At 35.8% G+C, this 15,439-nt stretch overlaps 1 long non-coding RNA gene across 1 annotated transcript; it reads left to right on the top strand.

Moving 5' to 3' along the window:
- The first annotated feature begins 7,951 nt into the window (after window positions 1-7,951).
- LOC149190183 (uncharacterized) lies at window positions 7,952-14,830 on the top strand. Its single transcript, XR_016255962.1, has 2 exons — window positions 7,952-8,422; window positions 14,249-14,830. It is a non-coding gene; the product is annotated as an uncharacterized LOC149190183 (long non-coding RNA).
- The last annotated feature ends 609 nt before the right edge of the window (window positions 14,831-15,439 follow it).

The raw sequence follows: 15,439 nt of genomic DNA, 5'->3' as shown, positions 1-15,439 counted from the left end.
TTTGACTCCTCACCCAATAAGCGTGAGATATGCTCTCATGAGGCCTGCAATCACTGTCTGGAATTCTTCTAGCCTTTTCCATTAAAGATTCAAGTTGCATCTCTTTCTTGTGGTTGTTCAAATATCATTCTTTTTTCAGAATTTCCTTGAATCGACAACATGGCTTAACATTTTTTATTAGAGTATAGAATAGCCAATCCATCCTACGAGAACATTTCTTTCGTCTATCACATAGAAAGGTTGTCTTGAGATAACTGTGGTATGACTCCACAACATTATTTGTCTCCTGATTTGCATGAGGAAAATCTCGACAACCTTTAACCCACATCCCTAAATGTAAAAATTGAATTAGTAAATATATCTTGTCGTTATAAAATATAAAACGTATGAACTAAAAAAAATAGTATGCGATCTTACGCATCTGTTCACCAACAACCCAATTCTTGTGGAAATAGTCCAAAAACTTCTCCTCAGTTGCAAATTTGGTGGAAAAACCGTTTATTGCATTATCCACTTCATCATTAGAAACATTTTTCATGATATAACCAAGTTCATTGAACATATCTTTTGCATTTTTTGAATTGTTGGCCAACCGATTAACATTCTTTAGCCATGCCCTCCTTACATGCCAAATACACAAGATCACTTCACATCTGGTGATTCTCCTGCCAAATTTAATTCATTTTAAGTGAGAAATATTTAGAATGAATGCAACTTGCAATGTCAAATAAGAATATTGATGTTACCTCAAAGCAATGATTTCAGACAATGCATCATCAACCATAAAGGCATTGACCTTCCAGTCAGGACGAAGCTTAAAACACCTATGCATGAGGTGCTCCAGCCATACCGCTATATCTGGTGATGTATTACGTGACAACACCACCCATGCAACTGGAACCCCACTTTGTTGCTCATCAAACACTGCAAGCGTGTACAACTGATACACCCATATTAAAAAAATGAAGTTAATTTTAAGTCAATAATCATATTGAATCATTATAACCAAAATGATTCATTAAAGCTATCATTGCAAAAATACTCACTCCATATTTATTTGTACTGAATGTTGAGTCCATGGCTATCAAGCTATTGTGAGATAACTTGACCATAGTTTCCAACATCCATTTTGTTTGTATTCCAGTGATAAAAGGGATCTCTCCACCATTGGGCTTCTGATAGAATAAGAAATCATTATGGTGTTTTTCATACCAAAGATTCACACTCGTTTCATCTTTGCTATGCAGTTGGTAATTTTATTTTGTCAGACGATTATAGATGTTTACAATATCTTTTTTTTGTAAGAAAAACCCCTATCCCGAGTTGTGGCATGTATGTCAACATATTTCTTAATATGCATTTTACAAACAGAGTCAATTGGCACTTGAAGGAAAAAACAACTTTCTAAATAAGAAATCATGTCTCTTGAAAGTCTTGGCTTCCTCTAAGGACCATCATCACCTAAAGTGTCGTGTTTGCCATGACAAGGCCATCCTTGCCCATCTTCATGATCATACATGTTGTATGTTATTATTGCAACGTCAGGATCTTGAACCATGACCTTTATAATAAAATGGCATTGGCAACCCCTCTTTTTGACAATTGAATGCCTTGGTTTGTTTTCCATTCTTCTCTCTTGTCCTCTGGGCCATATGAGCAAGTATAACTACAAAATAAATTTTGAAATGTCAACACATATGACAAATGATAAAGCATTGTTAATATCAACATGTAAACAAGGCTTTTCTAAAATACTTACAGTTCCCATAGTAAGGCAGCACTAGGCCTTGAGCTTAGAGTTTTGCTTTTTCGACGCTGGAAGGAACATGTTGCATTTGGATTCGATTCCTCTCCTTGAATAAAATAATTAATTCTTAGTTTAGGAATTTTTGCAACGCGGTCAATATTCATGTTTGTATTGTATACTTCAGACCAAACTAAATCTTTACTAGCAAGTATGATTTTCTCTTTAGGGTCTTGCACCTCAAGGCCCATAATAGTCTTCCATTTATTTTCCATGTTGTCTCAATGTTTGCAAAAAATGTGGAAACATATTAGGAAGTTGAATCTAAAAATTGAAGTTTTAAAAGAGAATAAATAGTTGCATTTACAAGTAGACTATTGTCGTGGGTCCCCTTCATTGACAAATATGGAAGAAAGAAGGTGAAATGTCAAAAGAAAATATTCTACACTATTTATTGAGCAAGAACCCCACATTCTTCTAGTTTGTAGTACAAAAACATTAATGACAAAGCTCACCACCCCATGGAAATGATGTTGTGAACACTGTACAAATTTGACAATGTAACTGTGGGCCTCAAATTGTCATATGATATGATATGTGAATCTCCAAAAAGTCGCATATCATCACACAAGAATTTAATGAACAACCAAGTGTTTGAATGACACTTGTCCATGGAGCTGCCAAATGTTTCCAAGGAAATTTCAAACTCTGGAGTAGAACTACTAAGTTCACAAGTCTCAAATGGTTGTCCATGTGTGAGTTGATGATCAATGTGATAGCCCAATACGTAGCAGTTCCAAGATTACTTATCTGATGCCATAATTTTCCATATTTGTGCCAACAAATTTGCAAGAATGTATATAAAAAAATTATCAAATCAAAACAGGAATTTGATGATTTGGCCTCATATAGAGAAGCTAGATGCTAAATGATTGTCACTGAAACAGTAATCAGGGGTTGTGTGCTAAAGTTTCAATACTTTTATCTTTGTGTAACATTTCATATATAGAGAGATTTATCACATAATAGGTGAGATAATTATCTAAGTAAGAAATTCAGGAAGCAAACAAGGGTTTTGAGGGAATCTACATAGGGCATCAGGGATAGAGAAACATTGCATACAAATAATGAATGCTCAATTCTTGAAGTTCTCCAATTTAGAAGGGATTCACATTAAAAAGAACAAGAAGGGATTCACATTAAAAAGAACAATAAACATCACATTTTAGGCCATCCAACTCTTTAGGACAAGCAACGACAGACAATGCTCAATACTCTTTAAAAAACGGTCTTAATACCCCTACTCAAAGGATTCAGTGTGACCTTCAAAGAATTTGTCAAGTGAAGAAAAAATTGTAAATTCATAGTTGGTTTTATTTAGAGATAGTCTTTCGGATTAATCACATCGCAAGGATTGGGTCGACGTTTTGAACCAACTAATGTGGTTCATCCTCAGGACAAGGTGAGAAATCAATTGATCTGAGAGAATAAATAGCAGGGATGTATCACTGTATGTTGTTAGCTGTTCGTAGTTAGTCGTTAATGAAATAAAATTATTTAGTTAGAAACTAGCCATTATGTAATAATAAATTATTTATTATCAAAAAAGTCACAAATTTATTAATTAAATAATCTAATAAAATAATAATATAAGCAAGGGTTGACCTAGTCAATGGGACAAAGAAAACTAGTTGTTATCATAATAATATTAATTAACTAGCCATTATAATAGATGATTATGATAATATTAAGTAAAAGTTTTTTATTATCTAATAAAATATTACAAAAAAACTAACATATTTACCAAATTAAATAACTAAAATCTTATAAATTCATATAATAATGTCTTACAACTATTATAAATTTATATAATAATAATAGTTTGAAAATAATTAATTATAAAATCTTATATAATAATATATCACTAATATTATGAATTTATATAAAAATCTTAAATGAAATTAATAATCAATTTTATTATTATAATATTATGACTAGAACTAATAATATAATTATTTATTTATATGAATAATAGGTTAAAAAAATTTCAATCGCTTTAGATAACTTTATATTAAACATTAACAAGCATTCAATAAGGACTATAAGGTGGGGGGGATAGCCACCTTATTGACAAAGAAAGGAATAACTAACAACAAGAGGAGAGTAACCAAATAAAAAAAGGGGCGGGGGGGGAGGAGAGGGTGGAGAGTTAAGAGGTGAGAGCTGTGGTGGAAATGGCCAATTTTAGCAATGACCTTAGATTCTTCAATGCAGACATGGTGCTTTGATTTCTCAACATGTTCTGCAAGGGCTGATGTGCGGGAGCGATTGTGTCTGATGTCAACCGCATGCTCACCGATCCTCTGCTTAATAGATCTCCCAGTTTCTCCAATGTAGGGGATACCACAGGAGCAGGGAACAAGGTAGACCCCTTTTGAGCTCATTAGGTCAATAGGGTCCTTAACCAACCTAAGAGAATTTTTAATGGTATTGAGAGGCTTGAAGGACAAAGAAACATTAGTTTTCCTAAGAATATGGGCAATCCTATCAGTGGTTCCTTGGATATACGGGAGATGAACCTTAGAGATAGGATTAGAGAGGGCAGGTTTAACCCTCGGCTCCTTGCTAGCTCTGTGAAAAGCCTTGAGACTATGGGATTTGTTGTACCCATTATTTTCAAAAACCTCAAGAAGATGAGATTTCTCCTGATCAAGATGGTCATCATTGGAGATTCTTAGGGCACAGGTAGCAAGAGTGCTGAGAACCCCAAATTTCTGAGCAGGGAAATGGTGAGAATCAGCATGGAGGTACTATTCCGTGTGAGTCTTTTTCCAAAAAACTTGGTGACAGACGGAACCATCGTCCCTCCTAGAAAGGAGGATGTCAAGAAAGGGAAGGCGACCATTCTCCTCAACTTCCATGGTGAATTTGATGGAATATGATTGGGAATTAAGGTGCTCAAGAAACAAATCTAGTTTCTCTCGACCATGAGGCCAGATGACACAAGTGTCATCGACGAACCTCTTCCATTTTTTAGGACGGTATTTGGCAGAAGCAAGGGCCCTGGTCTCAAAATCTTCCATGAACAAGTTTGTGACAATGGGGGAGAGGGGGGAGCCCATCGCAACACCACAATTTTGTTCATAGAATTCACCCTGAAAGCTAAAAAAAGTAGAGGTAAGTCAAAGGCCAACTAATTTGGTTGTGTCTTTATCAGTGATATGATTAATGATATCAATGGCTTCTTGGATGGGGATTTTGGTGTATATAGAGATGACATCAAAGCTCGCTAGTAAATCGCTCGGATCCAGCTTGATATCTTTCCACTCTTGAATGAAAGAGGCAGAGTCTTTCACAAAGGAGTCAGTGCAACCGACGAGAGGTTTGAGCTTTTGGGAAAGGAATTTGGCAAGAGCATAGGTTGGTCCGCTTATTGTATCAACGATAGGTCTCAAGGGATCACCAGAATTATGAACCTTTGAAAGGCCATAGATCCTAGGGGTAAGGGTGTTTCTCTCAATGAGTTTTCGGGCCAGGGGATTGAGAGAAGGATCTGCTCTAACGACATCAACAACCTCTTTAGAAATTGACTGAAGGGGCTTCTTCTGGAGCTTGACGTAACTCCCACTATCAAAAATATGATCTACCATTTTGTGGACATAATCCGATTTGTCAAGAATGACAACAACTCCACCCTTGTCTGCCTTAAGGACAACAATGTCGGGGTCATCCCTAAGGGACTTAAGAGCAAGAAACTCGGTCTTGTTAAGGTTTTTCTTCGGAGGTTTAGCCTTCCTAAGAACAACAGCGCAATCCTATCTGATAGTCTCCTTAATATTGTCAGGAAGGTCCTTGATCCCGGATTCAATGTTACAGATGATGTCATCGGTAGGAATCTTATTCGGGGCAAGGGCAAAATTGAGACCTTTGTTGAGGAGACTGAAGACAGAGGGACCAAAATTCTTTCTTGATAGATTAATAACATTCTTGAAACCTCTATTATTCTTATTATTATTATTATTGTGATTATTATTTTTATTATTATTGTAGTTATAGTTATTATTATTATGGTTTTATTTTTGTACTTATTTCTTATTTTTCAATTGGTGGAGTTCTTGCAACTGTTTTAATTATCATCACAATTTTCTGGGTTAAAGTTATATATGGAGTATATTTTCATGTTAATGGTTCAATGGCAAATTGGATTAATCTTCCTTTCACATTTTTTGAAGGAGATGGGTGCAAGTTCATGTTAACAAGAGATCGGTTGGCATCAATTTACAAGTTTTCTCTATTATTTACTATCTGAAACTGATAGAATTCAAGTCTTGATATTTGTTAGCTTTGTTGGAGTAAGAATAAATGATATTGAATCAGTAGTCAAAGGATTCAATTGACAGAGTATTATGAGGTAGAAATTTGTTTCCATATATGAAGGAAAGAAATCAACCAACAAAAGTCAAATCCAACAATTTCAGGGTAATGAAAATATATGTGGCAGAATTGGGGCATTTTATGGAAAAGAAATAATAGATTGAAGATTTATTCGAATTCAAAGGTATGAAGATCAACAATTAAGGGACAGACGGAGAGAAATGGCAAAAATCCCAATTTTCAAGGAAAAAAATTAATCATCATCTCAACTAATACCTGATTAGAAGACTTCAACAATTCTAGAAATCTTGCAAAGACAATTTTATTTTAGTTTATAGATAAGGAGTAGTCTATAATTCGTGACACATTTAAAATATAAATCACACACCAGAAATTTCATGTTGCTTTGCATGGTAGATGAATTACTTCAACATGACTCTTGCCAAGATGAATGAGAAAGTAATGCATTGCATTAAAAAGGGCAGAGGTAGTTGCATACATTGCAAGAGAATTGGTGTAGAGTTCAGCTTGGGCCATAACGAATGGCAGTATCGTGAAATTGTGTTCTATGTTGCAGTGCTCATGTGGTTTATGGATTGAAAATAAACTCTTTATAATGATTTAGTACCATAAATAATGGATGAAACTATTAATTTTTAGTTGTTATGTTCGAATGCATGTTGTCACATATTTTTTTCCATATGTGAAGTTCAACAATCCTCCTCTCACAAATGCACTTCACTTTCTGAGCCCTTTGCATTTTGTTTTTCTAGAATGACTAGCTCCTGGTCAACTACCTTGCTAATAAATTTGGTATGGGGAGTCAGAAGTTAGAGGCCATTGTCATTGCATAGGCTTCTAGAGAAATCCTTAATACACTCATATTTGTGATGTCAACCCGTACCAGAGGCGAGAAAGCTCCATGTTGCTTGTTGTGTTGTGTGATGAGATTTAATTATGTTATTAGGATTCCCTTCAGCTAGATGTTTATTCCATTCATTTTCAAGATTATTTCTAACATTTCTAATATTTACTTTATTATGAAGCAGTTTGAACTCTTCAAAATTTCTGATGAAACTTGTATTTGTTGAGTGTATTAATCAGCTGAGTAATTACCTGGACTCCGAGTTACAGCTCCACAAAATGCGAGAGAAAGAGAAAATATGTTATTACAGAACAAAAATGCTTTGTTACTAGGAATACAGGCTTGCATTTACTCTTTTTCCTTTAGTCTGAGTAACTCGCATAAGAGATACCTTAAAAACATTAGAAACTTCTATACATCATGATGAATAGAATGTTGTGTAGCTGTAGAATAAATTTTGGATGCAGACTTTCCTGACCTTTAATGGCGGAAAATTTGGACGTTCAAATCTCACGAAGATGATGGCAGAGTAGTTATTCTGACTTGAGCAGATGTGGAGGAACTCAACAGCGAAGTAATTCTTCTGACTTGAGCAGATGCAACGAAAATTCTGGGTACAGGCAAAGTAGCAGGGGATGCAGTGCCACGGAGGAAAATTCAAATGGAGTTGACGCGGTGAAGCAAGGTGAAGTTAATGCTGGGAGTTGGCAGTGACCGCGCGAAGTTAGTGGTGGGAGCTGGCGTCTAGGGACGGTGACAGAGGTAACGGAGTAGCGTTCCGACGACAGAGGTGGGGGAAAAGTCAGTTGGGTGGCTGGCCGGAATAATGAGCTTTCCAGATAAATCAGAATCTCCGAAAAATCACATTATAGGCTACTCCTTAAAAAATAAAAAATAAAATAAAAACAATAGTTAAAATAAAATACCTACCCTAATTAAAAAATTATTCCTCTTTCCTATTAAAAAAACAAAAGGAATATCTTCATCTCCATCACAAATAATCAATAAATAAAATGGATCTGCGCAGATCAAAACCCTAAATGGAACCCATATCTTCATCTCAATCACAAATAATCAGTAAATAAAATGGATATGCGCAGATAGACGGAATGGTCAAAACCCCAAATGGAAACCCTCCGATGGGAATATATACAGATGGGAATATATAGGATTCTGTAGCCGGCTGGAGATCCGATTCTCCACGGATCCCGATGGTTGGGAGTCAGAACAAAGCCTTAAAAAATGGATCTGTGCAGATAGTCGGAATGGTCAAAACCCTAAGATGGGGATTATATACGATTCAGTAGCCGGCGTAGGCATAGTGTAAGAGTCATGCGATTTGATTCTCCATGGACCCGGCGGGGAGTCAGTACAAAGCCTTCGATGGCATCGTCTTTTCAGTTCTCGTCCTTTATGGCCTCTGTTCTGGAGATTTAAGGGTTGGCCCCTGCTTTTGTGCTTTGATTACGATAAAAAAATCTTCTTAGTTCTTGTGCATTATTTTAAAGATGCCTGTTCTTTCGATTTTTGTCAGAAATGGCCGTGGCTGTTCTCAGTTTTTTGTGATTAGTCTCAGAATTAGTAGGTAATGTCATGGTTTCGATTAAGGCGATGATGTTGAATTCACTATTGATCCGAATGATGTTAAAAAAAATACCAATGGATCCACTGAGCCTTCATTATTTTTTTTGAAATCCAATTGATTATTATTGTTTGAAACTCCATTGCAGACTGCAATGTATACGTCCTAGAATTCTCTGATCAATGATTTAACCCATTCTTGGTATATTTTTCTAATTTCATCGGTCATCATGTCTCTGTATTAAGATTTTGTAATAGGTTTTCCTGTCTTCGATTTTTTGCTTTCCTTCCTCACTAGTTACAAAACCCTCGAATGTTAGGCATTTCAAGTTGTGTGACAGCTTTGGTGCAGGCTCCATGTGAATTTTAATGTCAAATCCCGTGTCGGTTCCTTATCTGTGCATTAGTTTATTTTTCCAAAAGAAAAAACCCACAATTCTATTCAACTTCATAAAAAAATTAAAATTACATTTCTATTTCTTACATGTGGAAAATTACATTTCTATTTCTTACATGTGGAGTTGCGTTTATTGTTATTTTTCTTCCTCACTAATATTACATTCGAGTTTAGGCCGAGTGTTCATTTAATATTTTCTTAGTTTAATTTTTAATGTTCTCATTGCTGAGGCTATTAAATAGTACATACAGTGACTATGCCTAGAATATCTGATAGATTTTAAGTGAGCAGCAATATGGCCAATACATACCGTAACTTTCTTTGTCTTGAACATTTAATAGATTTGAACTGAGCAGCTATATCGACGATACAGTTCATGCCATGCTTTAGAACAAAATCTTTGATTTCCAAACCTATATGCATGCAGTTTAAATCCTTGCAAATGTAAAACAAAAGTCTATGACTTATAATTTTACAGGTATTGAACAAATATTCATTTCTCTCAATATTGCTTTACTGGGTTGCTTTCTGCTCCTTTTGCTTTCAGTATTATAAGGAGTCCCTTTAAATGTAAATCAAAGCCTGCACGTTTTTTACAGATCTTGAACGAATATTCATTTCTCTCGAAATTGTTTTCCTTGGGTTGCCTTATTCTACTTTTGCTTTCAGGCACTGGAGGGAGTCACAGGGAAAATTTCCCTTTTGACTTCCAAGTCACATACTCTCTGCTACCAGCTGGGAGAGGGTGATTTAAGTTAACACCCTTACATGGAATATACAAGAATAGAATGTGATTACAAAATCTAATATGATTTGGTTCTGAAAAAGTAGGATATCAATAAAATCGACTATAGCTCCAATATAAAGTTAAATCTCATAAATATAGATAAATCTATTTTGTTGAATAATTTGTGAGAATCTCTAGATCATGAACTCGAAAAAGATAAATCATTTCTGGAAAATTTGGCCATTAGTTTACAGATCCCCCAGTATATGAAAAGATATATAAGTTGACCTGTTTCAAATACATGAGGTATATTAAGTTGACAATACTGTATGTGTACTGTACACAGAATTGGATGAATTCCATATTACTGCCAAATTTATGTATGGAAATGACCGATATGGCTGAATCTTCCTACTGTGGAATATACATGAAAGGTGACTGGGTCCATTTTCATACCCATTATAGTACCAGTGTAGATAATATTGGTGAAATATCGCTGAATAGTGTAAATATTGCGATATTTTCAGTGATCCGAAATATCGCTGAGAAAATATTGCGATATTTTCGGCTCCCGAAAATATTGCGATATTTCCGAGATCTCAGCGATATATCGGTAAAATATCGCGCATCGATAGGAAATATCTCTGGGCGTGTTTTGCCACGGCTAGAAAAAGGAAAACTTGGTTTTTTTTTCTTTATTTTTGTTTCATAGTGTTGGAGAAGGAAGGAGAAGAGTTTTGTGGTGGTTGTCAAGGAGGGTTTGAGAATCAAACAACGATTATCACCACCAACTAAGATTTTTTTGTGGATCAAAGATTGAAGAATAGTGAGACAAACTTCATTTCTTTCATTAACATGTATGTTCTTAAAAACCCCTATGTTAATGATTTTTTCATAGATTTAGGGTTATGCTTGCTTGCCTCTTTCCCTACCAACATTTTATTTCTTTGTTTTTTTCCATTTGTTATGATTTTCATGCCCATGAACCAATGCAAGGGTTTTCTCCATATTTGAACAACAAGCTTCATTTTTTTTCAACTTTCTTATGCACCCTCTTATTGTCATTTTTCATTCACATTGCAAAATGCAAATAATATAGTAATTTTTTTTGAATGAGGTGGTTATTACTTATAGTTATTATTTTTTCATTTTGTGTTGGGGGTTTAATGCATTTTTTTTGTTTTTTTTTGTGCCTTAGGTTTGAATTAGTTTACTACAAATGTCAAATATGCCAAAAGCCTTGAACCCATTTTGGGAGTATGGAGAGGCTGTTGGTGGGGCAAATCATGGATATATATCATGCAACTTGTGTGGGACCAAGATGTCAGGAGGGGTTACATGATTGAAATACTATCTGGCTAGACTCTTTGCATATGATGCAGAAGTAATGCCTTGCATGGTTTCTAGTGCAGAGATTACACAAAAAGGTCGTGAAGCAATTGCTGAACAAGTCATAAAGAAAGTTGCTAGGGAGAGGCCAATGGTCTCACATAGATAGCTGCAAGTTTTATTTGTTTTGCAATTTTTGTTACATATAAGTTTATAACTCATGATGATGAAATACTTTTAAAGTTTTATATATGTGAACTTATTTTGTTTGAGTCCTTGATTGGACTATCACTATAGTAAGGTATGTGATGTTATTTTGTTTGAGTCCTTGATTGGACAATTATCAGGGATCAACAGGATTTGGTATCGCCTTCGAAGTTTGATGTATCATTTCTATTTGACATCATATATATCAGTGCCTTCTTCATATCTATATGCCAATGTGTTTAGTTCATGTTGTTATTGCTTTATATGTTTAAAAATCTGAAAAAAATGAATATATTATGCATTTTTATACTTCCGATATTTGCCGATATTTTCACCAATATTGCCGATAAGATATTTTATGGATCCTCACCGATATTTTGCCGATATCGATATTTTCAACATTGCATTATATTACACATCCTAGTATTGGACCAAACTGTCCTTGGGTTACTTTTGGGTTCAATGGGATGAGGGGAATACTAATTTATTCCCATCACTGAACTCTTTACCTTTTGTATTTTAAAAAGTAATCTTCAGGTTGGAGAAGAAATGAAATTTTCGAAAAAAAGAGTGGAATCAATTTCTATTGAATTTTATTCCTCTCTAACATTTGGATAGAGGGTGATATTTAAATTGCTTTATATTTTTTAACTAATAATTAAATCAACCTAGATCTATTTAAACTTTGAGAGGAATCATTTTTTTTTAAAGATGTTTGTATCTCAAGAGATTTGATTCCTCACCTCTCTTGATAGATTAGGAGTTGAGATAGAATTAGATTGATTAATAATTATAATTATTAATTATTTTATTTTGATCTGGGTAAAATGTTTACATTACAACATCTCTACCACATTGCGTTGGAGAGTGTCTCCTGGCGCAAAGATATTTCTTATAGAAAAGAAACAAGAAAACTTAAAAAATATTTCCATATAACAATACAATTTTAAATATTTATACACAAAAATTGACCATGAAAAATACCTAGAAAAAAGTCATTTCATCTATAAATTAAACTTACTCCAAATATAATTATTAATAAATTAAATATTACAATATTAAATATATATATGGAATTAAATCCATACATATTACCTGGATGCGGGTGACATTCAATGCAATTAATGAAGAATATATTGGAAGGCGGTGAGAGGATGGGCCACTTGGCCGTCGGCGCTTCACCCCACACCAGTCTGAGCCGAATTCATGATAGACTGCGAGCAGCATTTAATGAATGCTTGGGTTGAGATATGGCTATCATTTGCCCAGACATGGACTCCCCTCGTCTTATTGTGTCTCCTTCTCCCTTGCTCCACTGCAATTGCCCGCCCCAAGCTACTGAACCCTGCTCCCACACAGTCACTGGGCGTTGCTGCTGGTTAGTAAGCTGTGTTGATTTCGGCAATGGGCATCACCATTCCCATTCCAGGTTCTGCCAGTTAATCTCCGCCCAACCGGTCCTTGTTCCTCTGCTCAATTCCTCTGCCATCTCTCCCACTGAACATTTGGCTAGGCATTCCGTCATGGTTCGTCATCGCATGAGGAGCCGCAAAGGGGGGACTCGGGGAGGTAGTGCCCGCCCTCAGGCGACGCCGAATCCTGAGCCCGCCGCCTCCTCTCCTCCCCCTGAACTTCCTCACCCCCATAGCTCTGTTTTGGGAAGGTATCCCAATACTCGCAGTGGCCGGGGTCATGCTCTGTCTCCAGGTGATGGTCGCAGAGATTTCGCGGTTCACACTGCCAATTTCCCTTTGCCCCCTCACCCTGCTCCCCACTCGACCCAATTCAGATTTCGCAGCAGCCTGAACAGACCGGTGATTACTGCTACAATCACCATCCTTTTCACTGAAGAGAATGAGCTGCAAGCTACCCAGGCGGGAAGTTCTGAAATGCGGCAAGAGGAGGCTCACAGACGCAGGAATGGTTGTGACATTGGAAAGAATTTGCTGGACAAGGAAAAGGATGCTCTGCATGGCTAGACCATGGGTGGCGGTCAGCATGCTGAGGGTGGTAGTTCTGGCGCCACGCGCGCCCCAAGAGGAAGAGGCACTGAAGGGTTAGCTCCGCATGCGGCGGCTGGCAGCTATGGTGGCGTCCAACCTGCGTGTGGGCCACACGGCAGAGCGTCGGAGGAGGAGGAGGATGACATGCGTGTTTGATTGAAGGGGAACCCATCCCAGATGAGTTCAAATGATGATGTGGCTGCCAGGGGTCGCCAGCTGAGGTCTTCTTTACCGAATGGTCTTTTTTTGATATGTTTGCTCTACTAGATTTTGTCTGGATTTATTTTTGTTCCGATGAAACTTCTCTCGTTTTGTTTTTCCTGGTCTTAAAAACTGATATCCCATATCTGGGTATTTTTGCTTCTGCGCACTGGTTTCCCCAATGTTGGGGCAGTCAAGGGATTCTTTGATAAACTATGTTCAGCACTGCTGAGGCCTGAGCCTCATTGTACATTTTTTGTTACATATTAATAGATTAACTTAACTTAGAAAAAAAAAAATTCCATACTAATATTAATTAATAATTAGCTTACATGTATTTAAACTAAATACATAGTAGATTAAAAGAAATCAAATTTCTTAACATTTGATTTTTTAATTATGTAATTTCATGTCATATATTATTATTATCCAATTTTAAGTACATACTCAACTTTCTCTAATTTCCAACCTGTGACTTTTTAAGAGAAAACACATGCACTTAACCATTAGGCCCACTCAAACTGAATATGTTATTAATTTTTTCTTATTAAATAATTAAAATAAATATTCTATCAATAATTTATAAATCTAAATTAACTTAATTTTTTAATTATATTTATATATTATTATTACTCTATTCTAAAATAATATTATATTTATTTGTAACTATATCTCTTTGTATTAAATTAAATTGTAGAACCCTGATTCCCATTGCAATAAACATGATTAGAATATTACCCTCTTTCATATTTATAAAAAGACAAAAGGAATCTCTTCGTCTCAATGACAAATAATCAATAAATAAAATGGATCTGTGCAGATAGGCGGCATGGTCAAAACCCTGATTGGAAACCCTCCGATGGGGATTATATAGGATTCTGTAGCCCGCTGGAGATCCGATTCTCCATGGATCCCAATGGTTGGGAGTCAGAGCAAAGCCTTAAAAAATGGATCTGTGCAGATAATCAGAATGGTCAAAACCCTCGAGTCAGTAGCCGGCGCGAGGCATAGTGTAAAGGTCGTGAAATTTGATTCTCCATGGACCCCAATGGTGGTGAGTCAGTACAAAGCCTTCGATGACATCGTCTTGTCAGTTCTCTCCCTGTATGGCCTCTGTTCTGGAGATTTAAGGGTTGGCCCCTGCTTTTGTGCTTTGATTAGGATTAAAATTCTTCTTAGTTCTTGTGCATTATTTTAAAGATGCATGTTCTTTCGATTTTTGTCAGAAATGGCCGTGCTGTTCTTATTTTTTTGTGATTAATCTCAGAATTAGTAGGTAATGACTTGGTTTCGATTAAGGCGATGATGTTGAATTCACTATTGATCCGAATGATGTTAAAAAAATACCAATGGATCCACTGAGCCTTCATTATTTTTGATGAAATCCAGTTGATTATTATTATTTGAAACTCCATTGCGGACTGCAATATATACGTCCTAGAATTGTCTGATCAATGATTTAACCCATTCGTGGTATATTTTTCTAATTTCATCGGTCATCATGTCTCCGTGTTGAGATTTTGTAATAGCTTTTCCTGTCTTCGATTTTTTGCTTTCCTTCCCTACTAGTTACAAAACCCTCAAATGTTAGGCATTTCAAGTTGTTTGACATCATTGGTGCAGGCTCCATGTGAATTTTGTGTTTCCTATTTTCGTCGGTTCCTTATCTGTGCATTAGTTTCTTTAGTGTCTGTAGTTCATTTTTCCAAAGGAAAAAACCCATAATTTTACTAACTTAATATAAAAAGCAAAATTACATTTCTATTTCCTACAGGTGGAGTTGCGTTTATTATTATATTTCGTCCTCTCTAATATTACATTCGAGTTTAGACAGAGTGTTTTTTACTCTCTTCTTATTTTAATTTTTAATGTTCTCATTGCTGAGGCTATTAAATAGTACATACAATGACTATTGCCTGGAATATCTAATAGATTTTAAGTGAGCAGCAATATGGCCAACATTTAACAGATTTGAAGTGAGCAGCCACATGGCCGATACAGTTCATGCCAT

The sequence above is a fragment of the Pinus tabuliformis genome, chromosome 3_1, assembly GCF_031772625.1.
Source record: "Pinus tabuliformis cultivar Carrire ecotype Pingquan chromosome 3_1, CPIR1, whole genome shotgun sequence".
In the NCBI taxonomy this organism is placed as follows: domain Eukaryota; kingdom Viridiplantae; phylum Streptophyta; class Pinopsida; order Pinales; family Pinaceae; genus Pinus; species Pinus tabuliformis.
Note: the sequence above shows the minus strand (reverse complement) of the source record. Positions and strands in the feature narration are given on the sequence as shown.